The sequence below is a fragment of the Leucopleurus acutus genome, assembly GCF_964270905.1.
Source record: "Leucopleurus acutus genome assembly, chromosome: 14".
Taxonomy (NCBI): Eukaryota; Metazoa; Chordata; class Mammalia; order Artiodactyla; family Delphinidae; genus Leucopleurus; species Leucopleurus acutus.
The window spans coordinates 43,332,314-43,350,218 of NC_139156.1; positions in this window are offsets into that span (position 1 = coordinate 43,332,314).

A 17,905-nucleotide genomic window follows, 5' to 3' on the forward strand; every position below is an offset into this window, starting at 1 on the left:
AATTATACCCCAATAAAGATGTTAAAAAAATTTTTAAAAATTCACTAAAATGAAAAAAAAAGATATATTCTATACATGCGAGCCTCAGCGAGAGGAAGGCAAGGTGGAGAAAAATGAGAGTGGATCTGGAGGGGTAAATGGAAGAAATTCAGAACAGTAGTCTAACATACCAACTCAGTGGGCAAGGAGAGGGCAAGAAGGGGGCTACTTTGAAATGATGGTGTGGAAAGGAATTTCAGAGGAGATAATGCTTGTGTAAGCATGAGAAATTTCCTGCCAACTAAGAATCAACAGGGAGAACATCATTTGCCTAAACCAGGAAAGAACTTGGTGTGTTTAAAGAATAGAAAGAAACTAGAATGACTGGAGCATAATGAGAAATCAAAGAATGCAAGAGATGAGGGTGGAGGTAGGAAGGGCCTGGTTACTTAGGCTACTAAATAAATACAGATAATGTGCAAGCAAGAGTGGAAAGCAGAATACAGACAGGAGGCTGTTGTAGTAGGGTAAGCGTGCACAGAGGTCATATTCAGTCTCCTTTGGAGGTAAATATTTCAACTGGGATATTATAGTAGGAGAGTTGCCAGTGAGATGGAGAGAAATGGACAGATGTGAAATATATTTTGAAATTAAACTAATAGGTCTGCTGCTGGGTGGGATGTGGGAGACAAACTCCAGCAATAGGATATATGATTGATAACTTACTAAAATGGAGAAAACTAGAGGGAAACAGCTTAATGAAAGAGCTAGGGATAGGGAATTCCGTTTTAGTGAAGTTGACTGTAAAATATGTAAGAATTATCAAGGTGGAGATGTCTGGTTAGCTGTTTGCTCTCCAAGTCTCTAGTTCAGAGAGCAGAGATCAGGGCTAAACATAAAACTGTTGATGGAGTAATGATATTTAAAATTACAAGGCTAAACAGGTTCACTGATGAAAATAATGCAAAACAAGAAAGATCTCAGGACCGAGATCAAATGTTGCCAAAACTGGTAAATGAAAAAATGGGAATATAACCAGACCATACTGAATATTACCACAGACATCTCACACAGTTTCTCATCTACTTTATAAACAGATCTCTCTGAGTTCTTCAATTTTCAATTCCCAAAAGGAATATGGCAATACTTGTAAATATATATATATATATATATACACACACACACACACACACAGTTTTAGTACATCAAATTAGCTTTCAAATAACTGTACAACAGATTTCAAATTAAATAATTGTACAACATAAGTGATGGTACTATTCAGCGAATTTAAGTACAAAAGATTGTTCTCTATAATAAAAAATATGGATACAGAAAAACTGTGGGTACTATCTGGTAAGTTGATATAATTTTAGGGTTTGCACACAGGCTTCTGCAGTCCCAATGAATGAGAAATAACTAACGTGATTAAAGGGCAGGGAAGGTTACTACTTGAAGGAGAAATCCTGTGATGTGCCCTTTTCCCTTCACTGGGGTATCATAAGAGTAACATAATAAGTGAATTCATAAGATACAGTAGAAACTCAGAAAAAAAAAATCTTTGAAATGCAGAGCTAAAACATTTTACTTTGATATAGCAGGCAATGAAAAGTTGGGAAAGATTTTTGAGCAGAGGATTAAAGCAAACATTTGTGTATATTATGTGTGTGTGTTGGAAAGATAAATCTATTTATCCATGACAAGCTGGAGAGTCCTAATGTTGAAGGCAGATAAATTAAAAGGTTATGTTAATAGCCTATAAAATAGTAATAAAACTTGGTTATATAATAAACTGTAATTTGTAAGTGAATCTTACTCTTTCTGGCCTTATGCCAGTTCTTGATCTGAATTTCTAAGACTTTAAATATCATCTTTATATATCAAATTCATTTACACTGCCCAGCCTTCTTCTGTGAGAAACAGACTTGGATATGAGCCTCTTTCTTTTTAATCTCCTCTTAGCTATCCCGTAAGAATTTCAAGTCAAATTTATCCTTATAATATACCTCTATCCCCATATTCATTTCCACTGTAGTTTTATCCAGTCCCTCCAAAAGTGTTCATGCAGTTCCACTTGCTTGGATTGTCCTTTCACTTGTCCATCTAGTAAATATTTTCAACACTCACCTCAAAAGTCACTTTCTCCGTAAGTATACCCTAACCTTCCCGGTCACCATTAAGTGCCTTCTTCCTTTGTAGTCTCACACATATTTCTGCATATCCTCATTATTATGTTTATTCTTCTTTTTATAATTATTTTTCCATCCCATTTTCCCTGCTATTCTTTGATCTCTATAAAAAAATAAGTCATGTATACATAGCTTCTGCCATGTTACCTGGGTGCAATTCATGTACTTAACAAATGCTTGTTGAGTATATTTTGAAGAAGTGCTCAGAATTAGGCTGTATTGTAAAATATTCTAAACATTCCTAGGTTATTTTTAACATTTGATTCTGTACAGATTTATATTTTCATTAGAAAATGCATCAAGCTAAAATTACAATCATCTTTGTCATCAAACATTAAAAAAGTAACAGTAAATGTTCATGGTATGAAGACATAAGCTGCATTTATTTGTGACAATTTATCCAAATTATGTGCATAGTATCTAGGAGAAAATAATACTGCTCCTGGAGTCATAGACTTGCCAACTTTATAAAGTTTAAAAAGTGTTATACTTTTCCATGAATAATGTGTAGCTCAATATCAGATTGCAGCCCATATGTGATTTGCATTTTCCCCTTTGGAAAACTGAGGTGCTTTGTATAGACTCTGTGAGACCTGGTTTGAAAAAGAAGTACATAATCAAATTTGAACTAAAATATTGGATGGTCTAAAATTTCTAGTGTATATACACTTAAGAATATTAATTATTTATTGCTATCCATCACTCAAGATGCACTTGTGCATAAAACAAGTTATGAAAATAATTAACATTATTAATCCATCTTCATATCTGTCATCAAAACAGATTATTTGTTAAAATGACATTTGAGCTGATGGTATATGCTGCACTAATCAATGAAAAAATTAGAAAAATGAGACAAAAGAAATTCATTTTGGAACTTATAAACAAGTCATAACTTTCTTTGAAGTCTTATTAGAAACTTTCATTTTCACAATAAACACATGGATCTTGTGATACTTGGTGGTACTAGGTATTTAAATAATACTAGGAAAACTGAAAAAAAATTGAAATCTCATCATACTTTTAGGACAATAGGTTGAACATAATTTTCAGAAGGCATTCTTTATCAAAGCTAGAAAAATAAATGTGGTTTTCAGAATAATATTCTTTTAATTGAATATTTAAACTACAGTATATTTTGCAAAATTTTCCCTGAAATTATTACACATAGGTTTATATACAATATGATTTTAAAAATTTACAGTTATTTATCCATCTTAATGTCATAGGCCTTGGAAATCTGAGATTTTAAGATGTTTCATGTAACAATAAACCTTTAAAGCAAAGTTAGCCAAACAAATTTTCATCAAAATTCTTGATTCAAACTCACGTGTTATTCTCAAGTGAGGTGTCTGATTATATTTAGTTGGACACTGAACATTCTTGTCCCAGGACATGAAGAAAAGAGAAATCAACATGAAATAATACTTGCCATTAGAATTATAGGCTGAAAATCTGGAATCAAAAATGACCTCTTTTCTTCTATACTGCCCATAATAGTAATTGCCCCTGTTAATCATAACTGTACAAATTATACCAATATTTTATAATTTTATGCCTTGCATTTTTGTTGATACTGTTCTTTTCACAGTAGAGCTCTTTGAAAGAAAACACTGTTCATGTGGTTTGTTTTCAGTATCCACTCTCCCCACCCATTTTCTAAAAAGTATAGTATAGTGCCTAACTGAAATAAGTGTACTTATATTAGTTAGATGTAGTATTAAGTTCATCTCAAAGACTTTGTCAATGTAGTATTGCAGATTAATTTTTGTCCTAAGTATGGAATTATAAAATATTAAACAAATGTCCATATATAGTTACAAAAGCAGTTATGTTGCTTAGTAGACATACATCTGTATTTTTACTCATACTTTGCCTGAGATGCCGTCAAATATGAATTCCATTACAAAGAATTTTCTCTGCTAAGTATTTCTTATCCTGAGCTCACATTTACTCCTCAAATTTTCTTGCACTCCATGGATATATGCTCCTCAGAGTGATAATATGCAATCATAAAAATAACCAAAATTTTCTGTAATAACTGAAGTTATTAATAATTATTTTTCAAAAAAAGAAGTAATCTGACTTCCATTGTTGGGTGCAGTGAAATAACTATTATCATATCAACTAATAACTCCATAAAAATTATTTGTGTTAATAGGTAGCTTATTTAAAAACAAAACCACAGAAGAAACATCAACAATCAAAACAGCCACAACAAAACCACATTTTTATGTGAAACGAAACTATAAAGATCATTTAAACATATCAGTGACTCATAACTGAAATAAAATCATATAAACACAAAAGAAAACCAGATTCTAAACAGAATGTATAGTACATGACTCTTTTGAAAAAACCTACAATTCCAAGAATAGACTTAATAGTTCTATCATTTGAAAATCAATAAGAAAGATATCTTTTCTGCAATGAACAAAATTGAGATTAACCTTCCCCAAGTCCCAGACAGCCTCTGAACTCAGAGACTAATGAGAAAAACAAAGACTACTAAGCACTCAGGAACAATGGCAATCAGAGGACTATATAGTATTAACTTAATTAATGTTTACTAAACTATTAAGCATCTCATATGTATCAGTTACTGCGCTTGATAATATAACCAAGAAAAACACAATCCCTGCCCTCATAAGATTTAACATTTTGGAAAGGATGATAATCGAAGTACAAATAACCACAATTACCAAATTATCCATGTAAAAATAAAGGAATGTCATGTTCTATAAAAACTCTCAAAGTTTTTTTTTTTTTACAAAAGTTCAATAGATCATAGATCTCACAAAACATAAATAGAGTTCATCTTTATTAAATGTAAAGACGACAAAGAAGAAACGATGTCTCTAAGAGCCTCTTCATTCTCAAATGCCCCACATTCTACTCTGGTCTCATTTATTTATAATATGAGGTCTCTGCCAATAATCTGTAAACAATTCACACATTTTGCCTATCATCAAGTGAGTAGGAATGGGATCATTGTATCCTAACTTCTTTCCCTCCACTATCATAGTCATGCTCTCTAAAATAGAAATTAATGTGGGTCTAATTTAAGAATTGTACTCAATGGGATGGCACGGCTATTGCTCACTTAATCAATCATAGACCTAAAGGAAACACAGTGACTTTATAAAACTACTTTGAACTTAATCCATTATTGTTGATTCCATGAGTTTTAAGAAAATGAGTGCCCACAGAAATGTTTCTTAGACCAAGAAATATCCAGTCAAAACAGGCTTGAATTTGTCAGACTTAATACAAGATCATACTTTTTATAACTTTTTAGCTATAAAAAGCAGCTTGAAAGTAAAAGGAAAATCTTAGCTTTAGCAGAGAATGGGATAAATCAGATACTAGAAATGTTAGCATAGAATCGTTGAAATGGACTTTCATAAATTCCAAAGGAGTAACAAAAGGACAGCTTTGTCTGGGGTGGGATAAGGAGGGTGGGAGAGAGGGAGATGCAAGAGGAAAGAGGTATGGGGATATATGGATATGTATAGCTGATTCACTTTGTTATAAAGCAGAAACTAACACACCATTGTAAAGCAATTATACTCCAATAAAGATGTTAAAAATATATATTTGAAATGGAAGGACCACTAGGGAGCATTAAACCCAAATGCCTTGCTTTGGATAAAAAAAAGAGGTTACTTAACTTCTTTAGGGTCACTGTACTGTTACTGTTAAATAGCTTCGTGAAATTAAAAAGATTTCTTGTGATCTGAGTAGTGTTCTCAGCACCACTGAATGACTGCCTTCCACTGGGTAGTCATTTTTCCCTTAACATAGACTTTGTTAAAATAATATTTCACTCTCCATTAAGAATTCAAAATTATGTTAAAAGTAGTAATTTGTACTTAATTACAATTGGTAATACAATTAAATTGTCAGATAACAGCACACTAGGGTTTATTATCATAATGAATTTTCATAGTTTATTGTAGGTAAATCAATATATTGGGGATATGCAAAGTCCTAGACCAGAGAAAGAACTGAATGAATGTAATTAAGAAATCCAACAGAATAGCAAGACTGTCATAAAGGGGACTGGTTTGCAGTCGGAACATGGAAAATTAGAGAAATATGAGACATTTTCATTCATATATACATACATAGTAATTAAGCATTAGCTTTCTGCCTGTGGCTATGCTAAATGCAGAAGACACAAATGATGGATGAAATGGAGTTACTGCTGTCAAGGGCATAGAAAGATGGGGAAAAAAAGGAAGATAACTGTAAACTTTTATAAAATGAACACGTAAATGTATAGTGGGGGGAAGTGTGGGGGAAGGGATAGACTGAGAGTTTGGGATTGACATGTACACACCACTATATTTAAAATAGATAACAAGGACCTACTGTAAATATATATATATATATATTTTTTTTTATTGGAGTAAAATTGCTTTATAATGTTGTATTAGTTTCTGCTGTACAGTGAAGTAAATCAGCTATATGTATATCTATATCCCCTCCATCTTGGACCTCCCTCCCTCCCCCCCACATTCCACCCATCTAGGTCATCACAGAGCACCAAGCTGAGCTCCCTGTGCTATACAGCAGGTTCCCACTAGCTATCTATTTACACATGGTAGTGTATTTATGTCAATCCTAATCTCCCAATTCGTCCCACCCTCCCTTCCCCTCTGTGTCCACATGTCCATTCTCTATGTCTACATCTCTATTCCTGCCCTACAAATAGGTTCAACTGTACCATTTTTCTAGATTCCACATATATGCATTAATATACGATATTTGTGTTTCTATTTCTGTCTTACTTCACTCTGTATGACAGACTCTAGGTCCATCCATATCTCTACAAATTATCCAGTTTCATTCCTTTTTATTGCTGAGTAATATTCCATTGTATATAGTACCACATCTTCTTTACCCACTCATCTATCATTGGACATTTAGGTTGTTTCCAAGTCCTGGCTATTGTAAATAGTGCTGCAATGAACATTAGGATACATGTGTCCCTTTGAATTATGGTTTTCTCGAGATATATGCCCAAGTAGTGGGATTGCTGGGTCATCTGGTAGTTCTATTTTTAGTTTTTTAAGGAACCTCCATACTCTTCTCCATAGTGGCTGTATCAATTTACATTTCCACCAAACGGTGCAAAACAGTTCCCTTTTCTCCACACCCTTTCCAAAATTTATTGTTTGTAGATTTTTTGATGATGGCTATTCTGACTGCAGTGAGGTGATACCTCACTGTAGTTTGGATTTGCATTTCTCTAATAATTAGTGATGTTGAGCATCTTTTCGTGTGCCTCTTGGAGAACTGTATGTCTTCTTTGGTGAAATGTCTATTTAGGTCTTCCACCCGTTTTTTGATCGGGTTGTTTGTGTTTTTGTTATTAAGCTGCATGAGCTGTTGGTATATTTTGGAGATTAATCCACTGTCTGTTGCTTCATTTGCAAATATTTTCTCCCATTCCCAGTGTTGTCTTTTCATCTTGTTTATGGTTTCCTTTGCTGTGCAACTGCTTTTAAGTTTAATTAGGCCCTATTTGTTTATTTTTGTTTTTATCTTCATTACTCTAGGAGGTGGGTCAAAAAAGATCTTGCTCCTATTTATGTCAAAGAGTGTTCTTCCTATGTTTTCCTCTACGAGTTTTATAGTGGCCAGCCTTATGTTTAGGTCTTTAATCCATTTTGAGTTTATTTTTGTGTATGGTGTTATGGAGTGTTCTAATTTCATTCTTTTACATGTAGCTGTCCAGTTTTCCCAGCACCATTTATTGAAGAGGTGTCTTTTCTCTGTTGTATGCTCCTGCCTCCTTTGTCATAGAGTAGGTGACCATATGTGTGTGGGTTTATCTCTGGGCTTTCTATCCTTCACCATTGATCTATATTTCTATTTTTGTGCCAGTACCATACTGTCTTGATTACTGTAGGTTTGTAGTATAATCTGAATTCATTGAGCCTGACTCCTCCAGCTCCATTTTTCTTTCTCAAGACTGCTTTGGCTATTCAGGGTCTTTTGTGTTTCCACACAAATTGTAAAATTTTTGTTCTAATTCTGTGAATGAATGTCACTGGTAGTTTGATAGGGATTGCATTGAATCTGTAGATTGCTTTAAGTAGTATAATCATTTTCACAATATTGATTCTTCTAATCCAAGAACATGGTATATTTCTCTGTCTGTTTATGCCATCTTTGATTTCTTTCTTCAGTGTTTTATAGTTTTCTGAGTACAAGTCTTTTGCCTCCTTAAGTAGTTTTATTCCTAGGTATTTTATTCTTTTTTTTTTTTGGAATGGTAAATGAGATTGTTTCCTTAATTTCTCTTTCTAATATTTCATTGTTAGTGCACAGGAATTCAAGAGATTTCTGTGCATTGACTTTTTACCCTGCAACTTTACCAAATTCATTGATTAGTTCTAGTAGTTTTCTGGTGGCATCTTTAAGATTTTCTATGTATACTTTCATGTCATCTGCAAGTAGTGACTGTTTTACTTCTTCTCTTCCAATTTGTATTCCTTTTATTTCTTTCTCTTCACTGATTGCTGTGGCTAGGACTTCCAAAAATATGTTGAATAAGAGTGGCGAGAGTGGACATCCTTGTCTTGTTCCTGACCTTAGGGGATCAGTTTTTCGCCACTGAGTATGATGTTTGCTGTGGATTTGTCATATATGGCCTTTATTATGTTGAGGTAGGCTCCCTCTATGCCCATTTTCTGGAGAGTTTTTGTAATAAATTGGTGTTGAATTCGTCAAAAGCTTTTTCTGCATCTATTGAGATGATCACATGGTTTTTACTCCTTAATTTGTTAATATGGTATATCACATTGATTGATTTGCACATACTGAAGAATCCTTGCATTCCTGGGATAAATTCCACTTGATCATGGTGTACGATCCTTTTAATGTGCTGTTGGATTCTGTTTGCTAGTATTTTGTTCAGGGTTTTTGCATCTATGGTCATCAGTGTTATTGATCTGCAATTTTCTTTTTTAGTGATATCTTTGTCTGGTTTTGGTATCAGGGTGATGACGGCTTCACAGAATGTATTTGGGAGTGTTCCTTCCTCTGAAATTTTTTGGAAGAGTATGAGAAGGATGGGTGTTAGCTCTTCTCTAAATGTTTGATAGAATTCGCCTGTGAATCCCTCTGGTCCTGCACTTTTGTTTGTTGGAAGATTTTTAATTATAATTTCAATTTCATTACTTGTGATAGGTCTGTTTATATTTTCTAATTCTTCCTGGTTCAGTCTTGGAAAATTGTACCTTTCCAAGAATATGTCCATTTCTTCATGGTTGTCCATTTTATCGGCATATAGTTGTTTGTAGTAGTCTCTTATATTCCTTTGTATTTCTACAGTATCAGTTGTGATTTCTCCTTTTTCAATTCTAATTGTATTGATTTGCATCCTCTTCCTTTTTTTTTTCATGAGTCTGGCTAAAGGTTTATCAATTTTGTTTATCTTCTCAAAGAACTTTTAGTTTTATTGATTTTTGTTATTGTTTTCTTTGTTTCTATTTCATTTATTTCTGCTCTGATCTTTATGATTTCTTTCCTTCTACTGACTTTGGGTTTTCTTTGTCCTTCTTACTCTAGCTGCTTTAGCTGTAAGGTGTATTCGAGATTTTTCTTGTTTCTTGACATGAGACTGAATTGCTATAAACTTCCCACTTAGGACGGCTTTTGTTGTGTCCCATTGGTTTTGGGTCATCATATTTTCATTGTCATTTGTTTCTACATATTTTTAAAATTTCTTCTTTGATTTCTTCATTGATCTTTTGGTTATTTAGCACTGCACTGTTTAGCCTCCATGTATTTGTGTTTTTCAGTTTTTTTCCTGTAATTGATTTCCAATCTCATAGCATTGTGGTCAGAAAAGATGTTTGATACAATTTCAAATTTCTTAGGCTTGATTTGTGACCCAAGATGTGATCTATCCTGGAGAATATTCCATGAGCACTTGAGAAGAAAGTGTATTCTTTTGTTTTGGGATGGAATGTCCTACAAATATCAATTAAATCTATCTGGTCTATTCTGTCATTTAAAGCTTGTGTTTCCTTTTTTATTTTCTGTTTGGATGACCTGTCCATTGGTGTAAGTGGGGTGTTAAAGTCGCCTACTATTACTGTGTTACTGTTGACTTCCCTTTTATGTTTGTTAGCATTTGCCTTATATATTGAGGTGTTTCTATGTTGGGTGCATAAATATTTATAATTGTTATATCTTCTTCTTGGATTGATCCCTTGTCCTTCCTTCTCTCTTGTGTGTGTGTGTGTGTGTGTGTATATATATATATATATATATAGACAGATATGTACACAATATGTACACAATATACACATATGTATGTATGTACACAATATACAGGCTGGGCTTTAAATAAATAGTGTAGTTTGGGAGGGCAGGGTGTAAGGAAAGAAATTCTCAATCAGTAGAGGCAGCAACAGCAAAGCAACAAAAGAAACCTGAAATTTTGAAAACTTCAAAATTTCTTGAAGAGGTTGGGTATAAATCAGTAGTGTCCATAGATTTTAGAAGGGACTATGTCTCTAACCCCAGTGATAAATCAGGACTGTTGGTAGGGACGCAGTTACAGTCAGAAGGATATTGTATTTCAGTTGACAAACAAACAAACAAAAAAATCATTATTTACTTCAGAGCAACTAATTGCAGTGATATGATCTGGAAAACCAAACTAAAGTTCACCTTAGATTTACAGAATAAAAGAGTATGCAAAATAAAGTAATTCTGTATTGGAAACATACTGAAATATAGTTTAAAAGCATTATCTAAACATGTTCTTACAAATTTTTCATATGATTACAACACATTCACATTTCTTTTTAAAAACAATGAGTCTACAACTGTGACCTAAATGTATTATATGTGTGTATATATATATATATATATATACATATATATAACAAAAATGTACTCCTTTAAATATTATATATTCAATACCTTTCTTTAATAATGATTCAGAATAAAGTATTTGCTAAATAATTCAATTTTGTTTCCCCACAACAAATATTTCACATACAAAGTGTAACACAAACACAGAACAACCAAATTTGGGTTCATTGAGTGTATAGTTTGATATTCTATTTTTCCTCACATTTTTTAAATAAAGAGTACCTTAGTTCTCATTATTAAATTTTCAAGATATTTAAAAATTTATTAAATTGATTTAAAAAATTCATATGAGGGCTCAGGTCAGTGATAAATAATTGTTTTGCACAATTACAAATTTGTTTATTAACTCAAATAGAAAATGGAATTTCACAGAATTTCTTGAAGCACTAACTCACTATAGAAATTTAGTTATGAAACTTCTAGTAGGTTTCCAGGGAACAAGGTAGAATGAACACTACTTTATCTTCCACACCACCCGGCATTGTAAAGCTTTGTTAATTATGGGGAAAATGGCAGCAAGGGATGGGAATAAGATTAAAAACACCAAGAAAAGAAAGTGTACCTTATAATAGATTACAAAGATGAATTATCAATACAATCTCTAACTTTCCACCTATTGCCTTCTGAGTGAGAGCAGGATCATCAATTAATGTTAGCAGGTTATGCTATGTATTTCTCCCTGTCTTCCTAATATTTATAGGTTGTATAGAAGATAAATCACCTGCCTTCCTGAAGTTTATAAATTGCTAATGGTATGTTGTTTTTAAAAGGTTAATATAACTAAGTAAGTTTAAATATATTTAGGAAAATTTAAGATTGGGAGTAGTGCCATGTATCAAGGAATACACACAAAAATACACAGGCACACAAACACACACATGCACATCATGCACATATATAGTTCGCATAAATATCCAATCAATTATTTAACTCTTGCTCCTACTAAACTAGATCAATATAGCTAGAATACACAACTCTGGAGTAAGCAATAAAAAAAAGATTCACAATTGGAGGCCTAGTTAAGCTGTTCCAGCATTCAGAGGGTTTGTTTTCAATAGAATAATGTTATGATCTCCTATTTTGTTTCATGGTCTCTAGAACTTTGCCTATCACAATGATTACTTACACAAGAAATGGCTCACCAGAGATATGATTTCTTAAAGTATATCTTTGGTGGCTAAAATAACACTAAAAAGTCCTATTAGATATAGGCTTCAGCTGATGCATCAGTGTTTCTGGGAGAAAAGAGAAAACCTTACAATCCCATACTATTCAATCCAACTTCTCAATGTCATGCAGTTTTCTTTGTGCATTTTATTAAGTGTTAGTCAAAGATGGCCAAGTTGGTGAGAACAAGAGATAAAGATGTTTGTCATTTAATAACAGCTACAGATATATTTATAGTGGACTGTTGATTTAAATTTTATAACGTTAGGGCTTCCCTGGTGGCGCAGTGGTTGAGAGTCCACCTGCCGATGCAGGGGACACGTCTTCATGCCCCAGTCCAGGAAGATCCCACATACCGTGGAGCGGCTAGGCCCGTGAGCCATGGCCACTAAGCCTGTGCATCCGGAGCCTGTGCTCTGCAACGGGAAGGCCACAACAGTGAGAGGCCCGTGTACCGCCAAAAAAAAAAAATTTTTTTATAAGGTTTCCTGGAACAAGTGGATTATCTTTATTTTAGCAACTTGTGTATTGTGTTCCAAATAATCTATCCAGTACTGTTTACATTATTATAGAATTGTGTTTGCCTACAAAGACAATGTAAAGAGTTCATAAACAAAGAAAATGCCAGTAGTGTTGGGCTTTCTATTAGTTAAATAATGTTTACATACTGCTTACCAAAGGATACAGAATGTGGTTTCCTATAGTTGCATTAGGAAGGACATACTGGCAGTGAGTACTCTGTAATGAGAGTATCTGCCCTATATTTAGAAATTTATCCTTTATAGAAAAGATATTGAACTTTGGGGAAATCTGAAACAAATGTTCCAGTTTTTAAGTTGACTAAATATTTTCAAGTCAACCTTGTTTTTCATGAGTCTTGCCAAATCCCTCTCAGTATAATTGTAGAAAGGTATTTTTCCTTCTACAATGACAATCCCATAATATTGCTACCTAGGAAGAAGGCAACAATAATTTGTATGGTTACAGGAGTCTTAGTAGAAGAAAGGAGTTGACAGCAGTTTAAAGTAAAAAATACCTTGTTATGATTATATTCCTGTCCTGATCTCAGCTACCTTTAAATAGAATAAAATGGCAATATTTCCCTTTATTACTGAATTATCTGTGGTCTATTTGATTTTGTTTGTTCTTGAGCATTTTGCCCAGAGAGTCTCCTTTCAACCATCTTTTAGAAATAATATCAAATACATCATGTAAAATTACAGTTCTCATAAATACATGAAAAATTTTGGGTGCTGTATAGAGATTAATATTTTAAATGTAAGTTTTATTTTAGAAAAAGAGTGAGAAAATTCCTGTAAATGAAGCTACCCATGTGATAAATAAGAGCTAGAAAGTGAAAGAGAAAAGCTTATCAAATAAGCAAGTGTGTCTTCTATCACCTCACCACTAGAAATAATACACATTCTTTCCCGTGTACAGATGATGAAGTGTGTAAACATCACACTTCAGAAAGAGAAGACTTCAGGTATTTCAGAATGATTTATGATCACATATCACTATTTCCATACATAATTCTTAGGCTTCTACTTTAATGGGAATTTTACCTGACTTACATTCAAATTTGAGACAATTTTAATGGTAGATATTTCAACTGCAAAGTTGTTTTATTTGTATAATTCAATGATTACGTGACATATTTCACAAGAAATATCTGCTATGTAAAATGAGACCATGAATGTGCCATAAGTGCTTATATTCTCTGTCCTAATCACCTTTCAATCATCTCTTACATTGTAGGTAATGAAGGAAATTGACTTCCCATGGCAAATAAGAAGTCCCTATATGTGCTTTTCACTTAGAAAAGAAAATCGATCTTCATAAGAGGTGAAATTTAATCAACTATGAAAATAAAACAGTATAAGCCCTTCTACTTTTGGAATCAAGAATAACTGATAGGCTCATGCTCCAGATCGCAGTGCCAGGCACAGTGTCTCTGCACGTGGCCGCCTGCGGATGTGAGGCATCAGTGCAGCTGTTTCACACTGGGAACCCTGGTCTGAAGTGCCCAGTGTGAGGCGTATGCATGCAGCACTGTATAAGCAAGTGAAACTAGACAAAGTATAAAGGAAAAGGAAAAACAGCATCATTTATCACTATTAACAGAACTGTCAATTTTTGAAGCAGCTGCATCATGTCATTAATTTCTTTCTAATCATTACACCTTCTCTAGATGCCTACCTGGCCCATTTCAAAACTCCCACAGTTAGCAACTTTTTAAAATAGTACTTTTGGAGGGACCTTCAAGATGGCAGAGGAGTAAGAAATGGAGATCACCTTCCTCCCCATAAATACATCAAAAATACATCTATATGTGGAACAACTCCTACAGAACACCTACTGAATGCTGCAAGAAGACCTCAGGCTTCCCAAAAGGCAAGAAATTCCCCACGTACCTGGGTAGGGCAAAAGAAAAAACAAGAGACAAAAGAATAAGGATAAGACCTGCACCTCAGGGAGGGAGTTGTGAAGGAGGAAAAGTTTCTACACATTAGGAACTCAATTCACTGGTGGAGATGGGGAGTGGGTGGGTGGGGGAGAAGCTTCAGAGCCACGGAAGAGAGTGCAACAACAGGGGTGCAGAGGGCAAAGTGGAGAGATTCCCACATAGAGGATCGGTGCTGACCAGCACTCACCAGCCTGAGAGGCTTGTCTGCTCACCCGCTGGGGCAGGTGTGGGCTGGGAGCTGAGGATCGGGCTTCAGAGGTCAGACCCCAGGGTGAGTACTGGGCTTGGCTGCATGAACACAGCCTGAAGGGGGCTAGTGCACCACAGCTAGGCAGGAGGGAGTCCGGGAAAAAGCCTGGAACTGCCTAAGAGGCAAGAGACCATTGTTTCAGAGGGTGCGATGAGGGGATTCAGAGCACTCCTAAACAAGCTCTAGAGAAGGGCACAGGCTGCAGCTATCAGTGCAGACACCAGAGAGGGGAATGAGATGCTAAGGCTGCTGTTGCAGCCACCAAGGAGCCTGTGTGCAAGCACAGGTCACTATCCAAACCTCCCCTCCCAGGAGACTGTGCAGCCCGCCACTGACTGGGTCCCATGATCCAGGGACAACTTCCCCAGGAGAACACAAGGCCCTCCTCAGGCTGTTGCAATGTCACGCCAGCCTCTGCCACCACAGGCTCACACCTCATTCCATACCCCTCCCTCCCCCTGGACTGAGTGAGCAATCAGCTGTTAATTAAAACCCGTCTTGTCTGGACAGGGAACAGATGCCCTTAGGTGACCTATACGCAGAGGCAGGGTCAAATCCAAAACTGAACCCCAGGAGCTGTGCAAAAGCAGCAATGGAACTTTCTCCCAGCAGCCTCAGAAGCAGCGGATTAAATCTCCACAATCAACTTGATGTACCCTGCATCTGTGGAATATCTGAATACACAATGAACCATCCAATAATTGAGGCGGTGGACTTTGGGAGCAACTGTAGACTTGGGGTTTGCTTTGTGCATCTAATTTATTTCTGGTTTTATGTTTATCTTAGTTTAGTATTTAGAGGTTATTAACATTGGTAGATTTGTTTATTGATTTGGCTGCTCTCTTACTTTTCTTTTATATATATATATATATTTTATTCCTTTTCCTCTTTTAGTGAGTGTGTATGGGTATGCTTTTTTGTGTGATTTTGTCTGTATAGCTTTGCTTTTACGATTTGTCTTAGGGTTCTGTCCTTTTTTTTGTATAGATTTTAGTGCTTGTTATCATTGGTGGATTTGTTTTTGGTTTGTTTGCTCTCTTCTTTCTATTTTTAAAATTATTTTGTTTTTAATAATATTTTTCTTATTTTTTATTTTAATAACTTTATTTATTTATCTTTCTTTCTTTCCTTCCTTTTTATCCTCTCCCTTTTCTTCTGAGTCATGTGGCTGACAGTCTTGGTGCTCCAGCCAGGTGTCAGGCCTGAGCCTCTTAGGTGGGAGAGCCAAGTTCAGGACATTGGTCCACAAGAGACCTCCCAGCACCACATAATATCAAATGATGAAAGCTCTCCCAGAGATCTCCATCTCCATGCTAAGACTCAGCTCCTCTCAATGACCAGCAAGCTACAGTGCTGGACACCCTATGCTAAGCAAGTAGCAAAACAGGAACACAACACCACCCATTAGCAGAGAGGCTGCCTAAAATCATAATGAGTTCACAGACACACCAAAACAGACCACTGGACGTAGTCCTGCACACGAGAAAAACAAGATCTAGCCGCATCCATCAGAATACAGGCACCAGTCCCTTCCACCGGGAGGCCTACACAAGCCACTGAACCAATCTTACCAATAGGGGGCAGACACAAAAAACATTGGGAACTAGGAACCAGGAGCCAGCAAAAAGGAGACCCCAAAGACTGTAAGTTAAGCAAAATGGGAAGACAGAGAAATAAGCAGCAGATGAAGGAGTAAGGAAAAACCCACCCGACCAAACAAATGAAGAGGAAAAGGGAGTCTACATGAAAAAAGAATTCAGAGTAATGATAGTAAAGATGATCCAAAATCATGAAAACAGAATGGAGAAAATACAAGAAACATTTAACAAGGACTTAGAAGAAATAAAGAGCAAACAAACAATGATGAACAACACAATAAACAAAATTTAAAATTCTCTAAAAGGGATCAGTAGCAGAATAACTGAGGCAGAAGAATAGATAAGTGACCTAGAAGATAAAATAATGGAAATAACTACTGCAGAGCAGAATAAAGAAAAAAGAATGAAAAGAATTGAGGACAGTCTCAGAGACCTCTGGGACACTTTAAACGTACCAGCATTCAAATTATAGGGGTCCCAGAAGAAGAAGAGAAAAAAAAGTGACTGAAAATATTTGAAGAGATTATAGTTGAAAACTTCCCTAATATGGGAAAGGAAAGAGTCAATCAAGTCCAGGAAGGACAGAGATTCCCATACAGGATAAATCCAAGGAGAAACATGCCAAGACACATATTAATCAAACTATCAAAAATTAAATACACAGAAAAAATTTTAAAGGAGCAAGGGAAAAACAACAAATAACATACAAGGTAATCCCCATGAGGTTAACGGCTGATCTTTCAGCAGAAACTCTGCAAGCCAGAAGGGACTGGCAGGACATATTTAAAGTGATGAAAGGGGAAAACCTACAACCAAGATTACTCTACACAGCAAGGAGCTCATTCAGATTCGATGGAGAAATTAAAACATTTACAGACAAGCAACAGCTAAGAGAAATGAGCACCACCAAACGAGCTTTACAACAAATGCTAAAGGAACTTCTCTAAGCAGGAAATAAAAGAGAAGGAAAAGACCTACAAAAACAAACCCAAAACAGTTAAGAAAATGCTTATAGGAACATACCAATCAATAATTACCTTAAATGTAAATGGATTAAACACTCCATCCAAAAGACATAGACTGGCTGAATGAATACAAAAACAAGACCCATATATATATGCTGTCTGTTGTAAGAGACGCACTTCAGACCTAGCACACATACAGACTGAAAGTGAGTGGATGGAAAAAGATATTCCATGCAAATGGAAATCAAAACAAAGCTGAAGTAACAATTCTCATATCAGATAAAATAGACTTTAAAGAAAGACTATTACAAGAGACAAAGAAGGACACTACATAATGATCAAGGGATCAATCCAAAAAGAAGATATAACAATTGTAAATATTTATGCACCAAACA